The sequence below is a fragment of the Neomonachus schauinslandi genome, chromosome 15 (genome assembly GCF_002201575.2).
Source record: "Neomonachus schauinslandi chromosome 15, ASM220157v2, whole genome shotgun sequence".
NCBI lineage: Eukaryota > Metazoa > Chordata > Mammalia > Carnivora > Phocidae > Neomonachus > Neomonachus schauinslandi.
In genome coordinates, this window is record NC_058417.1 from 35741164 (window position 1) to 35760474 (window position 19311).

Sequence of the window (19311 nt, forward strand, 5' to 3'; positions counted from 1 at the left end):
TAGTTTGGGTTGAGGGCCAGAGTTGGGGGGGCCCTTCTTCCCCATCTCACGTCTGACCCTGTGGGCCTCCTCCTAGTCACTCCAGAGGGCCTGACGACAAAAAGAGTTTGTAAAGTCATGATGTCATGATTTATGTAATGTTCCGGAGCGTCTGTTCCGTGCTGGGTCCTAGGGAGAGAAGAGTAGCAGTGCGAACGTGGCGGGAACTGAGTTTGCAATGAAGTCAGTAAGCGCTGCTCTGCGAAAGGACCAGCAGTGGTGTGGGGCACACAGCAGACAGACAGACGCTCAGGGCCACGGGCAAGGTCCGCGTGAACTGTTGCAGGCCAGTGGGCCGTGCGGGGGGACGGGGCAGACAGAGGCCCAAGAAGGAGATGCGTGAAGCCTTGAAGGACCTCCCCGTGAGCCCAGTTAAGAACTGTGTTCCCCACCTGCTGCAAGAGGCAGGACGCAGCTGAGCGACAGGATTTGATTAGCAGGAGGGAGGCTGGTTCCTGCTAAGGAGGATGTGGATTCCTGGGCCTTGTTAGCAAGGAGATTATAGTCTTATGGAACCACAGAAGTGATGAGGGCGCAGAAGGCAAGCGGAGGACAGAGCACAAGGGGACACCCTGCAGCCCTGCCCCTCCCCCCTCCCCCCCTCCCCGTGGGATCTGTGTGACATTCCTCAGGCACTCCCCGCTGCCCTAAAGCTAAGGGAAGGAAAAACAAATGGTTAACTCATAGAGATCCCAGTCCTGCAAGACGGGAGTCTCTCTCATTTTACAAAGGTCTTAGTGATTTACCAAGAAAAAAAACCCAAAAAACCATTCTTATCAATAACCTAACTTCCAGAAGGAAACTCCCAACTGTCTTACTGTTAATGCTTTACTAGAGGGAGAAACCACCTTAACTTGACAATGGCAAGGCCTCCAGTATCTTGTAGGTCCTCTTTAGCATACAAAAATTCTTTTTGAAAACCTCGCTTTTTCCTTACCCCCAACTCCCAAGTATATAATCAAGTCACCCCTCACAACCCCAATGCAGCAGCTCTTTCTGCCCACGGGTCCTGTCCCCGTGCTTTATTAAAACCACCATTTTGCACCTCTTTCTGCCCACGGGTCCTGTACCGTGCTTTATTAAAACCACCATTTTGCACCAAAGACGTCTCAAGAATTCTTTCTTGGCTGTCGGCTCCGGACCTCACCCCACCAAACCTTACCTACATTCAAAAACTACATCAGAAGGACTCACATGATACAATGCATTCAGTGCAAAGTCTGTGTGTGGGGTGGGGGCAGTCAGGGGGACCCATAGGAGGGCAGCCTAATCCAGCCAAATGGGTGAGTTGCGTCCTGGGAGGGAAAATCCGTAAAAGCCTCTAGAAGGAGGTGATATCCGGAGCTGAATCCTAAACACTGAAGTTGTAAATGGGCAGATGCATGGCAAATCTGGCTGAAGTGGCCGTATAAATAGACGCATAGGTATGAGAAGGGAAAAATGTAGGAACCAGGGTTTGAATACAAACACCAACTGGGTTGGAGTGGGACTGTCCAAGGAGAGGCCTAGATCTTTGGAATTCACTGCTAGAGAGGTGGGCTTGGAGATGAGCAGAAGGGTCTTCGCGTCACCCACCTTCATCTGGGGTGTGAGTTGGCAATGTTTGCATTTAGAAGGAAACGGGCTTTTGACAAGATTGAAAGGAGAAAGAATGGAGGCGGAGAGACAGTTAAGGAGATGGTCCTTAGATTGGGGGAGTTGCAGTCTTAAGTCTAGAGTGGGAGGTGGGGTGAGGAGTTCTTTGGGAAATGAAGTTTTCTGATCTTGACATCTTGCGGAGTGATGGGTGACGGAGAGGGAGTTGTCAGGGATGATGGGCTTCTGGCTTGGGAGATGACTAGAGAGACGGCAAAGTAGGTGAAAATAAACCTAAAATAATACAGTGATCCCGCTAGAGCCGCAAACTCAGCCCCGCTCAGCGGGCCCCACCTCGAGGACATGCCCTGGGCCTACTGGGGAGGTCATGGGCCCCTGGTCAGAATCTAGGATCTCCGGGGAAGTGTCCACTGCTTTCCCAACTCCTTCCTGAAAATTCCATCCTGACCCCCAACTTACCATTCTGCAACCTTGAATAAGTTCAGCCAATCTCATTATACTTGAGAAGGAAAAGAAGAGGAATGAGAAAGAGAATATTTAAATACAATAATTCTCATATTTTTTTAATAAGGAAGGGTAGGGACGCCTGGGTGGCTCGGTCGGTTAAGCGTCTGCCTTCGGCTCGGGTCGTGATTCCAGGGGCCTGGGATCGAGCCCCGCGTCAGGCTCCCTGCTCAGCGGGGAGCCTGCTTCTCCCTCTACCTACCCCTCCCCCTGCTTGTGCTCTCTCTGTATCTTCTGACAAATAAATAAAATCTTAAAAAAAGAAAGGAAAAGTAGGTGTGGGCCACAGCCCTATGGCTACAGGCCACAGGGCTACGGCTTCCTTCTTCCTCCCACCCGGTCCTCGTTCTGCTCCCTCCAGGTGGTATCGTGCTGATTGGGCTGTCTGGCCCAGCGGGGACTCTAACCATTATTCCTGAGGCGTTTGAACCCTGGACCGGGCTCTGCTGCTCACCTTTTCCCAGCAAACAGCACCCAGACGCTCCAGGGGTTCTGTTGGCTCCTCCCACACCCTTTTTGTCCACTCCAAGGTGTGGTAACAATCACAGGACCCCTAAGCCTCAAAGTCAGTCATCAGCCCAATGCTCTGAACCCCTCTTCTGTCTGTTTTCCTAGTGCCCGAAAAAGCCTCAAATGGCAGAGGGCAATCTCAGGGGCCACCCCAAAGGAATTATTGTGTGCCCTGGTGGCCCCATTCCTTCCTTGCATGCCCACACCTGCGCCTTAGCCAGTTCAGAGACTGAGCATGATGATGCCGAGAGCAGGTCATGGGTGTAATCTAAGCCGCCCAGCCCCAGCCCTGTCCCATAGATCCTGGGGGTTCATACCCATGAATAAAAGCACCATGTGTTGTTAGGGGTTCAGAGCACGGGCAGCAGCCTCACCTTTGACGACAGCACCTCATCTTTGCAAAGTGTCTCCCAGCTAGCTCCCCACTGGGGCTTGACCGGGCCAGTCCTTCGCTCTGTAAAGCCAGCAGCTTCCAGATGAGGGACTCATGGTGAGGTCAGCAAATCCTGTCAGCATTTACCCCTTGCCTTAGATTCAGAGAAGAGTCGCAAAGCTAGTACAGAGGGTTCCCTTATCCCCCTCACCCAGCTTCCCTGGATGTTAACATTTCATTAACCACGTACTTGTAGTAAAGCTAAGAAATTAACATTGGGACAATACTATGGACTAAACTCCAGACTTCAACTTGGATTTCCCTAACTTTTTCACTAGCGTCTTTGTTCTGTTCCAGGACCCACATTCCACTTAGTGTTTTACTTATTTTTCAGGGAAGGGCTTCTTCTTCTTCTTCTTCTTTTTTTAAAAGATTTTATCTGGGTGCCTGGGTGGATCAGTCAGTTAAGTGTCTGCCTTTGGCTCAGGTCATGATCCCAGGGTCCTGGGATGGAGTCCTACATAGGGCTCCCTGCTCAGCGGGGAGTCGGCTTGTCCTTCTCCCTCTGCTCTGCTTGTGCTATCTCTGTCTCTCTCTCAGATAAACACAATCTTAAAAAAAAAAAAAAAAAGATTTTATTTATTTAAGAGAGAGAGAACAAGAAGGGGGAGGAGCAGAGGCACAAGCTGAGTGGGGAGTCCCATGCTCAGAGGGGAGCACCACACGGGGCCCAATCCCAGGACCCTGAGATCATGACCTGAGCCAAAGTCAGACGCTCAACTGACTGAACCCCCCCCCAGGCGTCCCCAGGGAAGGGCCTCTATGTGGAGATACTGTGGTCTAGGACACAATGGCACACCTAGAAGACATTTCATGGGTCCATAGGTGGTAGCATTGACAGAGACATGACAGGCAGGGAATACAAATCCGATTCCCAAGTAAGTGCCTATTCCCGTGACTCTGTCCCCTCCATTGACCTGCCACCAGAGAACTGGCTGGTTGTCCTTGAGGTCTGGTATTGTATGAGGGGCTCAGGGTAGTCACCGTCACTGGCTCATTGACAGACCTGTGCCAGGCTTGATGAAAGAAAGCCCTGACTGTTCCGCTCATGCATAACCTCTGTTCCTGCCTCTCTGCTGCTTTGTTTCGTGAGTGCCAGTCAGCCCAGGGGTCACCCTGTCTAGGGGGTGTTAAAGAGCCTCTTCTACAGGGGCGGCCTTCTGGTAAACCTGTTCATGACACTTGAATATTTTCAGTCTCTGAACTCACCCTAAGGGGACCAGCCACATAGTTTGCCCCAGATATCCTCGTTTCCAGTCCTTCGGTTGGGCTCTAAGACCTTGATCATCTGACCAGAACCTGAATTGCTTCCTAGGATCAGAGAGGAAGGAATTCCCTTCCCTGCTGACTTTTGGGTCACCCCAAGAAGCGCAGTTCCCAGAGAAAGGGGAATCACTGGGATGCAGACGTTCAGACGTGATCAGGGCCTGAATTGGGGAAGTGGAGTAAGAACGGAGAGGAGGTGATGAATTGGAGAGATAATTAAGAGGTAACATTTTCAGGGCTTAGAGATTGCTTGAATGTTGGCAGGATGGGAAGGAAACATCACACATGACTTCAAGTTTCTTTCTGGGATGACTGAAGGAATGGTAGTGTCACCAGTCAGAAGGCTCTTCTCATCAGGTGATTCTATGTGATTCCCCGTGGCTTCTCCTCCCTCCCCTTTTGCCCTGCCAAAAACCACTGGAGGTGACAGCTGATAATATGGAAGGAGGTGAGTCCATGCAGGATGACTTCGTGGGGCAGGACAGGAAGAGGCCAACGATGGAGCTTGGAGAACATCAGCGACTCAGGATTAGGTGGAGGAGAAAGAGCCATGGAAAGGACCAAGTGAGGAGGGTCATAGAGTGAGAAGGCCAAGCAGAGCGCGGACCATTGAAATTCTGATGATCCTAACAATAAAATGATGCCAAGTCAGGAAAAGAGCTCCTGATTTCCTGGTCAACTAACATCAAGCCGAATCATTCTTTTTTTTTTTTTTTTTTAAAGATTTTATTTATTTATTTATTTGAGAGGGAGAGAGCACAAGAGGGGGTAGGGTCAGAGGGAGAAGCAGATTCCCTGCAGAGCAGGGAGCCTGATGCGGGACTCAGTCCCAGGACTCCAGGATCATGACCTGAGCCGAAGGCAGTCGCTTAACCAACTGTGCCACCCAGGCGCCCAAGCTGAAACATTCTTAAATTCTCTGTCACCTTCCTTCCACACTCCACGTTCACCAGAGAGTCCCAGGGTGGGATCCCCGGGCCTTAGACAGAGGGGAGGGGAAGAGGGGAACAGCTGACTCGTTAATTGGGGGCTCAGCACCTGGGGCTGGGGGCTGGCTGCAGCTAGAAATCCTTCCTAGTGGATCCGGCAGCCCAGCACCCCTACCCCACCCCTGGTCTCCTGGATTTTACCCTTGCAACCTGGAGGAATTGGGAGTGGGGAGGGGAATAGGCTCTTGTCTGCTTGGCATCTTGGTGCCTTAGGCAGAGGATGATTACCCAACCATGATCTTAGGGCCTCGAGGAAGATCAGTCAGAGCCCCCTGGCCTGCCCCTACCCCAATTCCCTACCTGAGCTGGAGGCCTCGGAACAAGACCAGCTTTATGGGTGCTTTTGACTGTGATGTCACATAGGGCCTCCTACTGAGAAGGGCCCTGTGCTTGGTTTAACACTCTGCTTGAAATTCTTAATAATTTTTGAACAGGAGCCCCACATTCTCATTTTGCACGGGGCCCCACATATTCTGTATCTGGTCCTGTGTAGGGAGGCAGAGGCTCCAGCCCGGTGGAGAAGGCAGGATGCTTACCCAAGAGCAGAGTTTAAGGGGGGTTCAAAATAACACCCTAACCACCTACTCCCTGCCCTCCTCCGTGATCTCTGAGGGTTAGAAGCTGAGGTGGGGGAAGCGACTCTGAAGTAGTTTCTCAACATCCCCCTGGCCCCTCTGGCTTCGGAATTCCCTAGTGTGTCCACCTATACTCCCCCGCCTATTGCTTTTCATTTTACACCCTACTTTATTTTATTATTATTATTTTTAGGTGTATAAACTATTAACAGACAAGGCCTACAGATTTATTTCTTCTTGGACACGCCCCCCGGTGTACACCCTACTTTAGTCCTCAGTTTATTAGCCCAGATTTCAAGCACCCTGAGGGCAGAAGTCCAGTCTTTGATTTTTGTATTTCCAGCACCTCGAACATGGTAGGTGCCCAACAAGTGGGTGTTAAATGACTGTGTGTGTCCCGTAATTTATAGACTTTCGATGTGCCCAGCATTGTGGTAAGTGTTGTATACACAACATCCCAGGCACAATAGACAAAGAAGATAATAAACCGACAGGGAGAGAGAGGCTGGGGGAGGCGCAGATGCTGCCCTCTGGCACTTTGCCCTCTCCTGGTGACTCTGGTCAAGGACAACATATGACAGTCACTACCTTCTGAAAACTGCTGCCTTTGATGGGACCTTCTTGGGAATAAAGTCCTTGGGAGGGGCCCCTCAGACTGTTGGAGGAGAGAGAGGTTTTTTCCTGAGCTAGGAGGGATAGAAAGAGATAGAAATGTGGAGAGGCTCTCAGAAAATCGGGAGCTGGGAGGGGAAGGACCGAGTGGGGTGGGGTGGGGGTGGCGAGCTTGTAAATATTTTACTAACTGTGGGTTAAGAGTCATTAGTGAGTTCTGAAATCAATTAGTAGATCGGGACCAACCTTTAGAAATCTTCCCACAACTCCAGGTGACAAAGACCTTCGAGCACCCCCAGGAGACTTCCAGGGGGTCTCCAGAATTTCTCAAGCCTGTTCTGTGGATGGGCAGCGAGAATTGTTAGAAAGTTCTTCCTATTGCCCCTTTAACTTACACCCACAGGTTCTCATTCTCTGCCTCTGTTGCTACCCTTCAAGCTTTGTTTTCCTCCCCACATAGGCATGTGTTCTTTTCTCAAGAGTCAGCTTCCGTAGTCCTCACTATTCTGATTCTTTCTAGCAGTTACCATATAGAGCCTACCTTGGCTCCGGTGCAGAGAAAAGGACTTCTGCTTACTATTTTACTAGTTCTTGCCACACCGCTATGCAAAAGGCACTGTTGTTGTCTCTTTTCCTTTACAAATGAGGCTTCTAATATTTTTTCCCAGATTTATTGAGATGTAATTGACATGTATGATTGTGTAAGTTTAAGGCGTACAACATGATTTGTTTTACATGTGAATTGTGAAATGATTACCACAATAAGTTGGGTTGTTTTTTTTTTTTTAAAGACCGCAATAAGTTTAGTTAGCACATCCATCATGTCACATACTTACAATTTCAGAACATTCGAATTGCTTACCCAAATGCACCCAGTTAGTGGCAGGGTGATATTCATCAATGTTCTCCTGCAATGCCTAGGATTGAACCTGATTCTTCGAATGCCCTTGGGCTGGCTCAGAGTAGAGGATCTCTATCCTGACTCCCCAATCTGAGGACAAACTCTTGATCTCAGATTTCTCATCCGTGACCAGGACAGAAACATGTCTCTAGATAGGTACTTTTTTTTTTTTACTTTTTACATTGAAAAATACACATTCAGAATAATGAATACAACATAATGTGCATTTTAACAAATTTTTGTCGTGAACAAGCCATGTAACGTCCACCCAGGACAAGAAACGGAATAATACCAGTAGCAGGGTATCTGGCTGGCTCAGACAAAAGAGCATATGACTCTTAATCTTGGGATTGTGAGTTCAAGCCCTACATTGGGTATAGAGATTACTTTAAAAAATAATAATAATAATACCACCACCCCCGGAAGACTGTTGCTTTTCCAAACATGGCCCTCTCTCTTTCCCAGGGGTACTGGATATCCTTACTTACATGGGAATTTTTGCTTTACTTGATAGTTTTACCATCTAAGTTTACAGCTCTAAACAATATACAGTAGTTATTTTTGCCTGTTTAGCAACTTTATATAAATGGAGTCATATATTATTTGCTCTTTTGTATCTGCCTTCTTTTGCTCAATACTTTTTTAAAAAAAGACTCATCCATTTTGTTGGTGTATAATATCCTATTGTATGGCCTTACTGTAAATTATTTATCCATTCTACTGTTGGACATTTGAGTTCTTTCCAATTTTTGACTATCATGTTGCCAAAAACACTCTTGTACATGTCTCTAAGTGCTTAAATGCCCACATTTCTGTGGATATATGTACCAGAGCGAAATTGCTAGATCATAGGGTGTGAGTATCTTCAGCTTCAGTAATGTCAAATTAGTTTCTACTAGTTTACATTCCTGTGAGAGTTCACATTATTCTCTGTTCTTAAAAAGAGTCAGCACATCATTCTGGTGGGTGTATAGTGTTATCTCATTGAGCCTTTAATTTGCATTTTGCTATGATTAATGATGCTTTGCATCTTTTCATATGTATATCAGTTATTTTTTTAAAAGATTTATTTATTTATTTATTTATTTGAGAGAGAGCAAGCACAGGGTGGGCAGAGAGAAACGTAAGCAGACCCACCTCTGCTGAGTGCAGAGCCCTACAGGAGACTCGATCTCAAAACCCTGAGATCACCAACTGAGCCAAAAATCAAGAGTCTGAGCCTTTACCCACTGAGCCACCAGGGTGCCCCTTAAGATTTTATTTTTAAGTAATCTCTACACCCAACTTGGGGTTTGAACCCACAACCTCAAGGTCAAGAGCTGCATGCTCTACCCACTGAGCCAGCCAGGTGTGCCTATATCAGTTATTTTGGATTTCCTTTTTTTGTGCAGTGCTAGTTCAAATAGTTTGCTATTTTTCTATTAGGTTGTCTTTATTCTTACTGATTTTTTTATTTTAAATTCTTACTGATTATTACAAGTTCTTTAAATAATCTAGAGACCATTTCTTTACCAGTTATACATTACAAGTATCTTTTCTAATTCTGAGGCTTTTTCACTTTCTTTTTGGGGTTTTTTGATAAGAAGAACATAAGAGTATCATACTAATATGGTGACATAGACTAAGCTTTTAGAACTTTTTGTGTCTTGTTTAAGAGGACTTTCCCTACCCTGAGGTCATGAAGATATTCTCTTATGTTTTCTTCCAAAAGCTTTATTGCTTTTCCCTTCCCGTTAAGGTCTATGATTCACATGGAATGTATTGCTGTGTTTAGTGTAAGTTGGGAGGAATTTGATTTCATGTTTTTCCATTTGTACATCCAATCCTCCCAGAATAATTTATTAAAAAGTAGATTATTTTCCCTCCTGCTCTGTTGTGCTACCTTTGTCATGAATCACTTCTCCACATACGTGTGGGGCTGTATCTGGGCCCCCCGCCCCCCTTATGTTCCATTGGCATGTTTGTCTCTCTTGCACCAGGACCACACTATCTTAATTCCTATAGTTTATAGTTGATAATAAGCTTTAGTGTCTGGTAGAGCAAGCCCTCCCACCTCTCATGCCTACGTATTTTTGAGGGTGGGATCTTTCATACACACAAATTCATTCAAACGTATTTGCAGTGTGTGCGGGTGGGGGGGTGGGGAGGAGGGGTGCTCAGGGGAAATAAGAGCAAGGATCCTGTTTCCATGGCATCCTCCCAAGGGGCAGGCACATAGAGCCACAGTGCCAATCACCCTGTAGGGAGATCACAAATGCGTCAATGGGCTCCCTCGTCACTCACCCCAGGGGGCCAGACACCTCTCAAAACCCAGATACAATTCAAAGAGGACAACACTCCAGGCGCACCTCTTCCCCTCTATCCCAGAGACACACCCTTTCCTGCAAATCACGCGCGCCTGGCCGCCACCCAAAACACCACCAGTCCTGGACAGATTCGCCAAAAGACGTGCTCAACCCTGTTGGTGAACCCCATAGAGATTCCTACCCCCTAAGGGAGAAACATCCCACCCAGAGGGTGAGAAACGGCGAGTGGAGCTCCCCTGACCGGCTGGCCCCGCCCGAAGAACAGACACGGACAACCTCACCGCCTACTGCCTGAGTGCCGGACAACCAATCAGACCCACTTCGCCATCTGACCGACTCACAGACGGAATGGATCCAAACACACTCCCTTCTCCCCAGCCTGTTACTGTTTCCCGCGCTCCTTGGCTCCGCCCAGCATTTCATTCCCGGTTGACGAAGCAGCAATCGATCGCACTCCGCACACCCGCCAATAGGAAGAAGGATTCCCAGCGGCAGGGGGTGGGGGTGGGGGTGGGGGGGGTCTCCTAGTTCCGAAGGCTGCGGTCGGAAGCAGGCTCCCTGGGGTCCCTCGGGCTCCTTCGCCCTCCTTTCCAAGGTAAAGTCACTCTCGGTCTCCACCAACACTTTTCCGCCCGGCCTCTCACGCATGCGCACTGCGACTCTCAGGCCGGCCCTGAAAGGAGAGAGGGGGAGGGACCCTAAACCGCGATCCCCTAGGTCACGGGGGTAACGGCACAGCCCAAAGTGGCCGCCGCCGCCAGCAGTCCTCAAAACAGGAATTGTAGAACCAAAAGGTTTGAAGAGGTCCCACCGAGATTTGAACTCGGATCGCTGGATTCAAAGTCCAGAGTGCTAACCATTACACCATGGGACCCGCTGGCTGCTTTAGGCGGCCGGGAGGCTTCTCAAGCCACATGGCGCGCGGAGCTGCCTTCCCAGAGCGGCGGCGGAGGCCCGGTTCTCCCGCCCGGGCTCTGCGCTCCGGGCCCGAGGCCGCTCGGGCGGGCGGAAGCGGGGAGCCGCAAAGCATTTCGGCGGCCCCGACGTTGCCAGTGCCGGGTGTCATCTCCTGTCGCCGCTCTTCCTGCTCTCCTCCCGGGGTCCTGCCCTGCGCCGGGGAAGCCGGGAGGACGGCGGGCTGCGGCCGCTGCCGGGAGCGGAAGGCTCGGCGCGCGCATCCCGGGCTCCGGGCTTGTTTATTTATTTATTTCCACGAGCCGTTCCCTGCGCGGCCACTGTGGCCAAGCGGGGAGGGAAGCGCGCTGGCACGAGGGGGGACGGCGGTTCAAGGCCCGGGCCCCCCAAGCGCGAACGGTCGGGGCGTGGACTTGAAAGCCGCTTCTTTACCGAGAGCCAGAACGTTCTGCTTCCGCGTCCCGCTTTACGGGAGACTTAATGGGACTGGCGGGGGGGGGGTGCGTTTCAACCTGCGGGTTTTTGATCAGCGGGAGACAGACTCCCTCTTGGGCTTTTCCAGGTCAACTTTTTAATAACCTTTTGTAACATTTGACTCAGCAGTTTCACTTTTGTAACTTTATCCTAAAGGACTACGAGGGCCAGTGCCAAGTGTTCAAGGATGTTCTCTGCTGCGATGTTCACAACGGTGAAGAATAGAACATAAAGGCGAAAATCGATTTAGTAAATATTGACAATATCTGAACGATTAATACTGTGCAGGAATTTAGGGGACGAGTTTTTATTGTATTGACATAATTTTGATGTATTATGTATTACGCTGATTTATTGTATTAACATGAAAAGAGCGACAGGCCTAACCAAACCAAACCAACACCAAAAATCTACTTACCGGTTAGTATGTATAATAAAATCCCACTTATCTACAAACAGAAAAACTGTAAGGATGTGTAATAGACATTTGCCATTTATTTGCCCTGTGACTTGGGACCGGCTGCCTTTCTTGAGGCATCCAGCATGGTGTAGGTCTGGGTGACAGCAGGGCTATGCTCCAAGACAGATACACTCTCTCTCCAGAGTGACTGTGTGTCCCTTAGCCTGGCCAACTGGACTTAGAATCCAAAGCGACTGATGCCCAGAAACAGGGACGTTTTAGAACTTGTTCTGCTGCTGGTGGTAGCTGTGACACCCAGTGTCTCAGGGACACTGACAGCAGCCATGCCATGTCCACTGGCAGCCGAGGTCGGATCCTAACCAGAATGCCCCAGATCCTGACCTTGGCTGGGTTCCTGCTTGCCTAGTTTCCCCTCGTTCTTGTTCATTTTCTTGAGTTGCTTTCCCTCTGATGCCATGAGCTATCCGACTTCCTTCCAAGGAGTCCTGTTCCTGTTTAAATTAACCTAGAATCTGTTTCTCTTGCCTTCGGTCAAAAACCTGCTTAGCTCCAATCCAAAAAGGTCTGCTGTAGACAGATATCCCTGGGGAATACATTCTCACAGTTTATGATTTACTGTATTGCTTAAAAAAATTTTTTTATAACTCTTGTATATTGTCAGAAGAAACATTACAGTTTTTCCGTTTTGAGGAGTGAACCAAACTCACACTGAGTTCCTATGGTGAGATAAGGGTGTCTCTTTATTAGGCTGGAGTAACAATATCGAATTGACTTGATATCAAATGGCTTTAGTCTCTCTGGTTTCCCATCTGTTTCCTTCTTACAACTGCTCTGTACCCGTGAAAGTGTATTGAAATTAAATTTTCAGAAGCTACGTAGAAATCCTAAAGAGTTGCGATTATGCCCTTTGAAAGTGTACAGGAGATAGTTCCTTCTGTCCAGTAGGAGGACTTCTCCCTCCTCCCACTCCCTAGTTCTTCCTTTCCAGTACCCTCCACTTCTCAGCTGGAAACATCTTACCAGCCCAAATGAGACCCTCACTGAAATCCCCACTCGTGAATTCCTCAAGTAACATAAAAGGATCATCTCCCTGACAGCTTTTGTCATTACTTGCTGGAATTATAGGTAATTGTGTTCTGTGGCTCAGTCTCTCCCATCGTCCCTCCCCCATGTCCCTTTGGTTGGACTGTGAATTCTTCTGGGGACAAGGCTCAGGACTGGCTGATTTTTAAATATGGCTAGTGCCATACCAAACACACTCATTGAACCCCCTCAGAGGGCGCAGGAGAACTCAGGAGGGAGAAAGAACATTCTCTTTAACATCACATTCGTTAATTTTGAGACAACAGAGAAAAGAGAGACAATAGGTAATCCCCCTGCCCTGCATCACTAGTTTCTTTTAACATTAAATCCGTAATGCATGACACCCCAGGGATGGCATCGGCTTTGAGCACAGACTCTCAACCTCCACAAGGTGGCTCCTCAAGTGCAGGGAAGTCTGGGCTCTGTGGGAGGCGGGGTTAGCCTGGCTTCAGCGGTGGCACCTGGGATTGAGGGCTGAACTGAGGCAGAGGGTACCCCAGAAAGTTTAATGAGGTCAGAGGTTAAGAAAAGACAGCTAAAGTCCGGATTAGGGACTGTTAAGGTATTCTCCCAAGTTTCTTGTGAGCCTACAAACAGCTAGCGAATGGAACAATGGGTACAGTAATGTTTTGAGTGAAGTGGAAAGAATTCATGTTCACTGTCAAGTCCAAGTCAGTTTCCTTTATCCATGCTGACGCTGCTCACAGCTAGCTGCAATAGAGTCAGCCTTGCTCTGTGTCCTTGCCACCCAGGACAGGTGACATGTGCCACAAATCCCCTACTTTGCCTTGGGAGCCTCAGCTATGCCAGACAAGCCATAAGCCCCACCTTATGCCAGGTGACACGTGAGGCCCTGAGTCTCTGAGCCTGCTGCCCGGCCCCCTGCTCTGGACCTGGCATTCCAGAGGCTCTGACGGGGAAATCTGGCTGCTTACTTTCTTTGAACAAAGCAGCATCCACATTTTATCCTTTTCTTGAAGGTTTTTCACTTTCTCCTTTTGAAATAATTATGTTATCTTTTCAGGTTTTAAAGGTGAAGCATTTATTATGGAAAATGTAGAAAATGCAGTGAAGTAGAAAGATTTTTAAATAACTACAATTCCAACACGCACTTTTTAAAAAAGTTTATTTTCTTTTGAAGATTTTATTTGAGAGAGAGAATGAGATAGAGCATGAGAGGGGGGAGGGTCAGAGGGGAGAAGCAGACTCCCCGCTGAGCGGGGAGCCCGATGCTTCGCGGGCCTCGATCCTGGGACTCCAGGATCTTGACCTGAGCCGAAGGCAGTCGCTTAACCAACTGAGCCACCCAGGCACCCTAAAAAGTTTATTTTCTGTAGTAATCTCTCCACCCAACATGGGGCTCAAACCCACGACCCTGAGATCAAGAGTCCCATGCTCTTCTGACTGAGCCAGACAAGTGCTCCCCAACAAGCATCTTTGACATTTGATTTTGTCCACTTCCTGTTTTAAACTGCATTTTTACATAGTCTTCACTGTATAATTGTATGTTCTGCTTTTGTGCTTAACGTAATAATGACATGTGACTTAAAAACCTTGTTTCTTCTTTCCTTAAAACGTTTAAAATATTTACATGGGTAATACATGAGCACAATACAAAATTCACAAGGTATAAAAGGAAATGCACAGACAAATAAAACTTCTTGACTATAATTTTCTGCTCTCAGAGACAACTTCTGATGCTCTCCTTCTAGAGATATTTTATTCTTACATAAATATACATGAATATGCATACTCCTTTTTTTTCCTTTTTTTTTTTTAAAGTAAGCTTTATGCCCAACGTGGGGATTGAACTCACAACCCCGAGATAAAGAGTCTCACGCTTCACCAACTGAGCCAGCCAGGCACCCCATACTCCTTTTCTTTTAAAATAAGTGGAGGACGCCTGGGTGGCTCAGTTGGTTAAGCGAATGCCTTCGGCTCAGGTCATGATCCTGGAGTCCCTGGATCGAGTCCCGCATCGAGTCCCGCATCGGGCTCCCTGCTCGGCAGGGAGTCTGCTTCTCCCTCTGACCCTCCCCCCTCTCATGTGCTCTCTCTCATTCTCTCTCTCTCAAATAAATAAATAAATAAATAAAATCTTTAAAAAAAAAAAAGTGGAAACACTGGGGCATCTGGGTGGCTCAGTCGGTTAAGTGTCTGCCTTCAGCTCAGGTCATGACCCCAGGATCCTGGGATCGAGCCCCTCATCGGGCTCCTTGCTCAGTGGGGAGCCTGCTTCTCCCTCTCCCTCTGCCTGCTGCTCCCCCTGCTTGTGCTCTCTCTCTCCCTGACAAATAAAATCTTAAAAAAAAAAAAAAAAGTGGAAATACTGTTCTGCACTTTGTTTTACTCAGCACCATATCTTGAGGATTGTTCCATAATAGTACATACATCTAATTAAATGGTATTTTATTGAGATATTATTTACATAAAGTAAAATGCACAAACCTTAACTGAAGAAATCAATTATTATTATTTTTTTTACAAATGTATGCATAAACCTGTGTGACTATCACCTAGATCAAGATATACAGCATTTCCATCATCCCAGAAAGTTCCCTGGGATCTTTTCCAGTCATTCCCTGTCCTGCTCCCCTGAAATCACTACTCTGGTTTCTATCACTGAAAAATTAGTTTTGCCTATTCTTTAAGCATATATATATATATAAAGAACATACCACAAAATGCTATCTTTTGCTCAACATAGTGTTTTCAAGATTTATCCATGTCACTTTATATATCTGAGGTATGGTTTTTTCCTTTTGTCAAGTAGTATTCCATTGTAGGAATACCAAATGTATTGGTCCAGTTGATGGACATTTGGGTTGTTTCCAGTTTGGGGTTAATACACATAAAGCTGCCATGATCATTCTTGTGCAAACCTGTTTCGGGCTTGGGTATACACCGAGAATGGGATTGCTGGGTCATAGGGTAAGCGGACATTTACATTTATCAGGAATTGTCAAAGAGCTTTCCAGAGTGATTGTACTATTTTACCCTCCCACCAGCAGCATATGAGAGCATTTCAGGGGCTTCACATCTTAGCTAAGAGGTGGTATTGTTAGTCTTAAATTTAACCACTCTGGTGGGTGTGCAATGATCTCTGCTTGTGGTTTTAATATGCATTTCACTGGTAGCTAATGATGTTGAACTTCTTTTTTACATGCTCCCTAGCCATTTGGATATCTTCTTTTCTAAGTGCTTCTTCAAGTATTTTGCCCATTTAAAACAACTGCCTTTACCTTACTGATTTATAGGAATTCTTTATATATCTGGGATATGCATCCCTTTTTAAAAAAAAGATTTTATTTATTTATTCATGAGAGACAGAGAGAGAGATGCAGAGGCAGAGGGAGAAGCAGGCTCCCCGCGGAGCAGGGACCCCGATGCGGGGCTTAATCCCAGGCATCCCTTGCATGCAGAGAGCTGGGATCCTTTGCCAAGCACACAGGATAGGAGAGGGACAGATTATTCAGTTACATAATTAAAACTTTGATAATCGCTTGGTAAAATTTCAAGTAGGATAAGAGACATAGATTTTTATAAGGGAGACTTGTATGAAGCCAGAGCCGGAAGGCTGAAGGGCATAAGGCCCGCTGGAGCATCCAGGCAAAGGATTAAGAAAAAGAAGAGCTGCATTCAGGTATGAATCCTCTGTGAAGGTCATTCGATGTACGGTTCAGCGGAAGAGATGGGGTAGAGACAGCGACCAACTGGGAAACTGGTGATCCTGAAACTTGCTGGTGTCCAGAACACAGACTATGTGCCTATCAAGACTCTAGAATATCAAGAATGGGAACTGGTAGGAAAAATGAGCGTGTTAGCATGTATTAGTTATTCGTCTTTAGGATGGTCCCATAAGGAAGACAAGTTTCAGGCTGAAGGTGCCCTGTTTTAAAGCAGGTGTAATATGGTTTCTTTAAGAGTGGCTTGCAATCCAAGTTTCCTGGAAGTCCTATAATTTGGAGCCTTGCAGGTCCAGAAAAGCTGAATTCTCTACCCCAAGAGAAAGCACCAACGGAGACAGGAGACTTAGCTGGAGACCAGGTTAAGCAAAAGACCAGCCTATTTACATTACAATGTTTTCATCATTTTCTGCTCACAAAGAGGAGAAACCTGGGAGCAAAGAGCAGACTATAGTCTCTCTGTCCCTCGGAGGAAGATTTCAAATAGCCTCAAGGCAGAAGCCATTTAACTGAGTGCCAGAGGGTAAAAGAGGCATAGAGTCCTGTGGTTACCAGAACAGGTTTCCCAGTCTCAAAGACCATGTCTAGACAAGATGTCTGGAATTGACTGGAAATGACAGAAAACCTCTTAAGTTTTAGAAACCTCTAATAAGATTTCATTAGCAATTCAATTTCCTTAAAAATCTTACTGATAACTGCCAGTTAGTTTTACGCCTACGGCCATCCCCGGGCAGGAAGTGGGCAGTTAAAGCTTTGACAGGCCACAGAAGGGTCACCCTGCCCGAGGACCACTCAGATGGGGATATGGACGATAATGGACAAGGGGACCCCTCCTTGACAGAAGAACCTGGAACTGCCAGATGGGCTGAGCAAGGCACCCCCTCTACTGCTAGGCTTGGAATCCCTGATCTTCCTCCTGATCATAGCACACCTGTGGTCTGCCCCGCCTCTTTACCCCACCTGAGACCGTTTAAGACAAGTTTAAACTTGGGTCAAGTTTCTGGTACTTTTGTAGGTAAAAGCATTCTAATAGATAACCTTTTCATAGTGGCTTATACATATTTTTGGTCTATTAAAAGTCAAAAAAAGGGGCACCTGGGTGGCACAGTTGGTTAAGCCTCCAACTCTTGTTTTCAGCTCAGGTCGTGATCTCAGGGTCGGGAGATCGAACCCCGCGTTCGGCTCTGCGCTCAGCACAGAGTCTGCTTGAGTTTCTTTCTCCATCTCCCTCTGCCCTTCTCCACCACTCAAACTCTCTCTCTCTCTCAAATACATAAATCAATCCTAAAAATAAATAAATAAAAAACAGTTAGGGGGGAAACTTCCCGGGTGGAGGAGAGAGTATTCAGAAGAAAGCGGATCCCAATCCCATTTCCACTTCGGCCACGTGAAACGGACACACCCACACATGGCTGGTGGCCAACAGATTCCTCTTTGCTGAAAGTCATAGCAGCAGTTTTCCTTTCCTGAGCAGGGGGTGTGGAATGGGCGGGGAGAGGGGGAGACAGAGCAGGCTCGAGCTCCCCCTGGAGGCCCACACGATGATTTGCACCAACTTGTCCTGGAATCGGGGTTTAGCCGAAGTCTTAGAAAGGATGATTTCACTGCCTTCCTTGTCCTTCACTGTCACTTCCCTGCAAGGGATACTTCACTGTCCTGCAGTGCCCTGGAAGGAAACCTCTGTTATCGGTCTGGTCCGGGCTGCTTGGTTATGTCTGAAATGCAAGGCTGTTACTGTCTGTGACCTGATTTTTCTTCCAAACCACCCAAGGAGAAAACTTTTTAGTTACGCTTTTCTGTTTTGAAAACAGGCAGACACACAGAATGGTTGTATTATTCAGGACACTGTGGTTAGAAGTAACAGGGGCCAACTCAAATTAGGTTAAGCAAAAAGGAAGAAGTATAAGGGTATAGTGTTTCACAAAATCCCAGGGCAGGACTGTAGCCAGACCTCAGGAAAGAACCAGAAGGCTGTCAGGAGGCTCTTGTTTCAGCTCCTCTTTGTGCGTAGGTTGCTTTTTTTTTTTTTTTTTTTTCCCCTGGCCGAAGGCTGGCCTTCTCAGCTTTTCAGTCTGCTCGGTGTAAGGGGGCACATCTGTAGCTCCTGAGTGTGACATCTGGAGTCCAGCCATCCACAGAGCTTTGCTTTGCAGACTCAATTCAAATTCTAAGACAATCTGATTGGTCGCTGGCGCAGGAGCCTGGCTTTCCTGGTCCGATACATTTTCACCAAGGAGTAGGGTTCCACACTCTCTGGGTAGTTGACCAGCCTGCAGAATTGGCTCCCAGTTTAGGCAAACACCCTACAAGAGCTCCATTGTAACTACTCCTCCCTGCTGGAGTAGAAGGTTCCAGATCTTGGGAAAATGTGTCTGGAACATACTGATGATAAGCATGTCAAAATGGTCCCCACTGGGGGGACGTTGGAGAATGGTTTAATGGCCATGAAAGTACACAACTGTATCCTCCTGGATCACGAACACAATATTTAATCAGGAAGGCCAACATTTATGTGGAACCAGGCCTGGGACAAATCGAATATCTGTCTAAATATTTAAATATTTTATCTATATCTTAATTATTTCAAAATATTTCAATATTTAAAAGCTATGATACCTAAAGTCAGCAAACTGTTATAATACATGCTTTATCCTCCTACCTTGACAAATATATCTTTATAATGGCAAAATCAAAAATATTATCAAGCTGTGGTTTTCCATATGACTAAAAGTTGACAACATACCAAAGCAATGGAATTTAACAATCATTGTGCATGTCTGGTTGTTTAGTTGATGATCGGTGACATTTGGATAAGAAAAAAATATATGGATAGATGATGAATATAATTCATAATTTATCATATATTTATTCTGTATAATTTAATTTTCTTGCTTTTGTTTCAGCAAAATCACTAATCATGCTTTTATAATCAAGATTTTTCACGTAATTTTGTAGCCAATGACAGTTTGGGGTTGCTTTTTGTTTTTTGTGGGGTTTTTTG

At 46.9% G+C, this 19311-nt stretch overlaps 1 non-coding gene across 1 annotated transcript; it reads right to left on the reverse strand.

Annotated features, from left to right (window-relative positions):
* Positions 1-10533: 10533 nt before the first annotated feature.
* Positions 10534-10605, reverse strand: TRNAQ-UUG. The gene has a single exon. It is a non-coding gene; the product is annotated as a tRNA-Gln (tRNA).
* Between the last annotated feature and the right edge of the window lie 8706 nt (positions 10606-19311).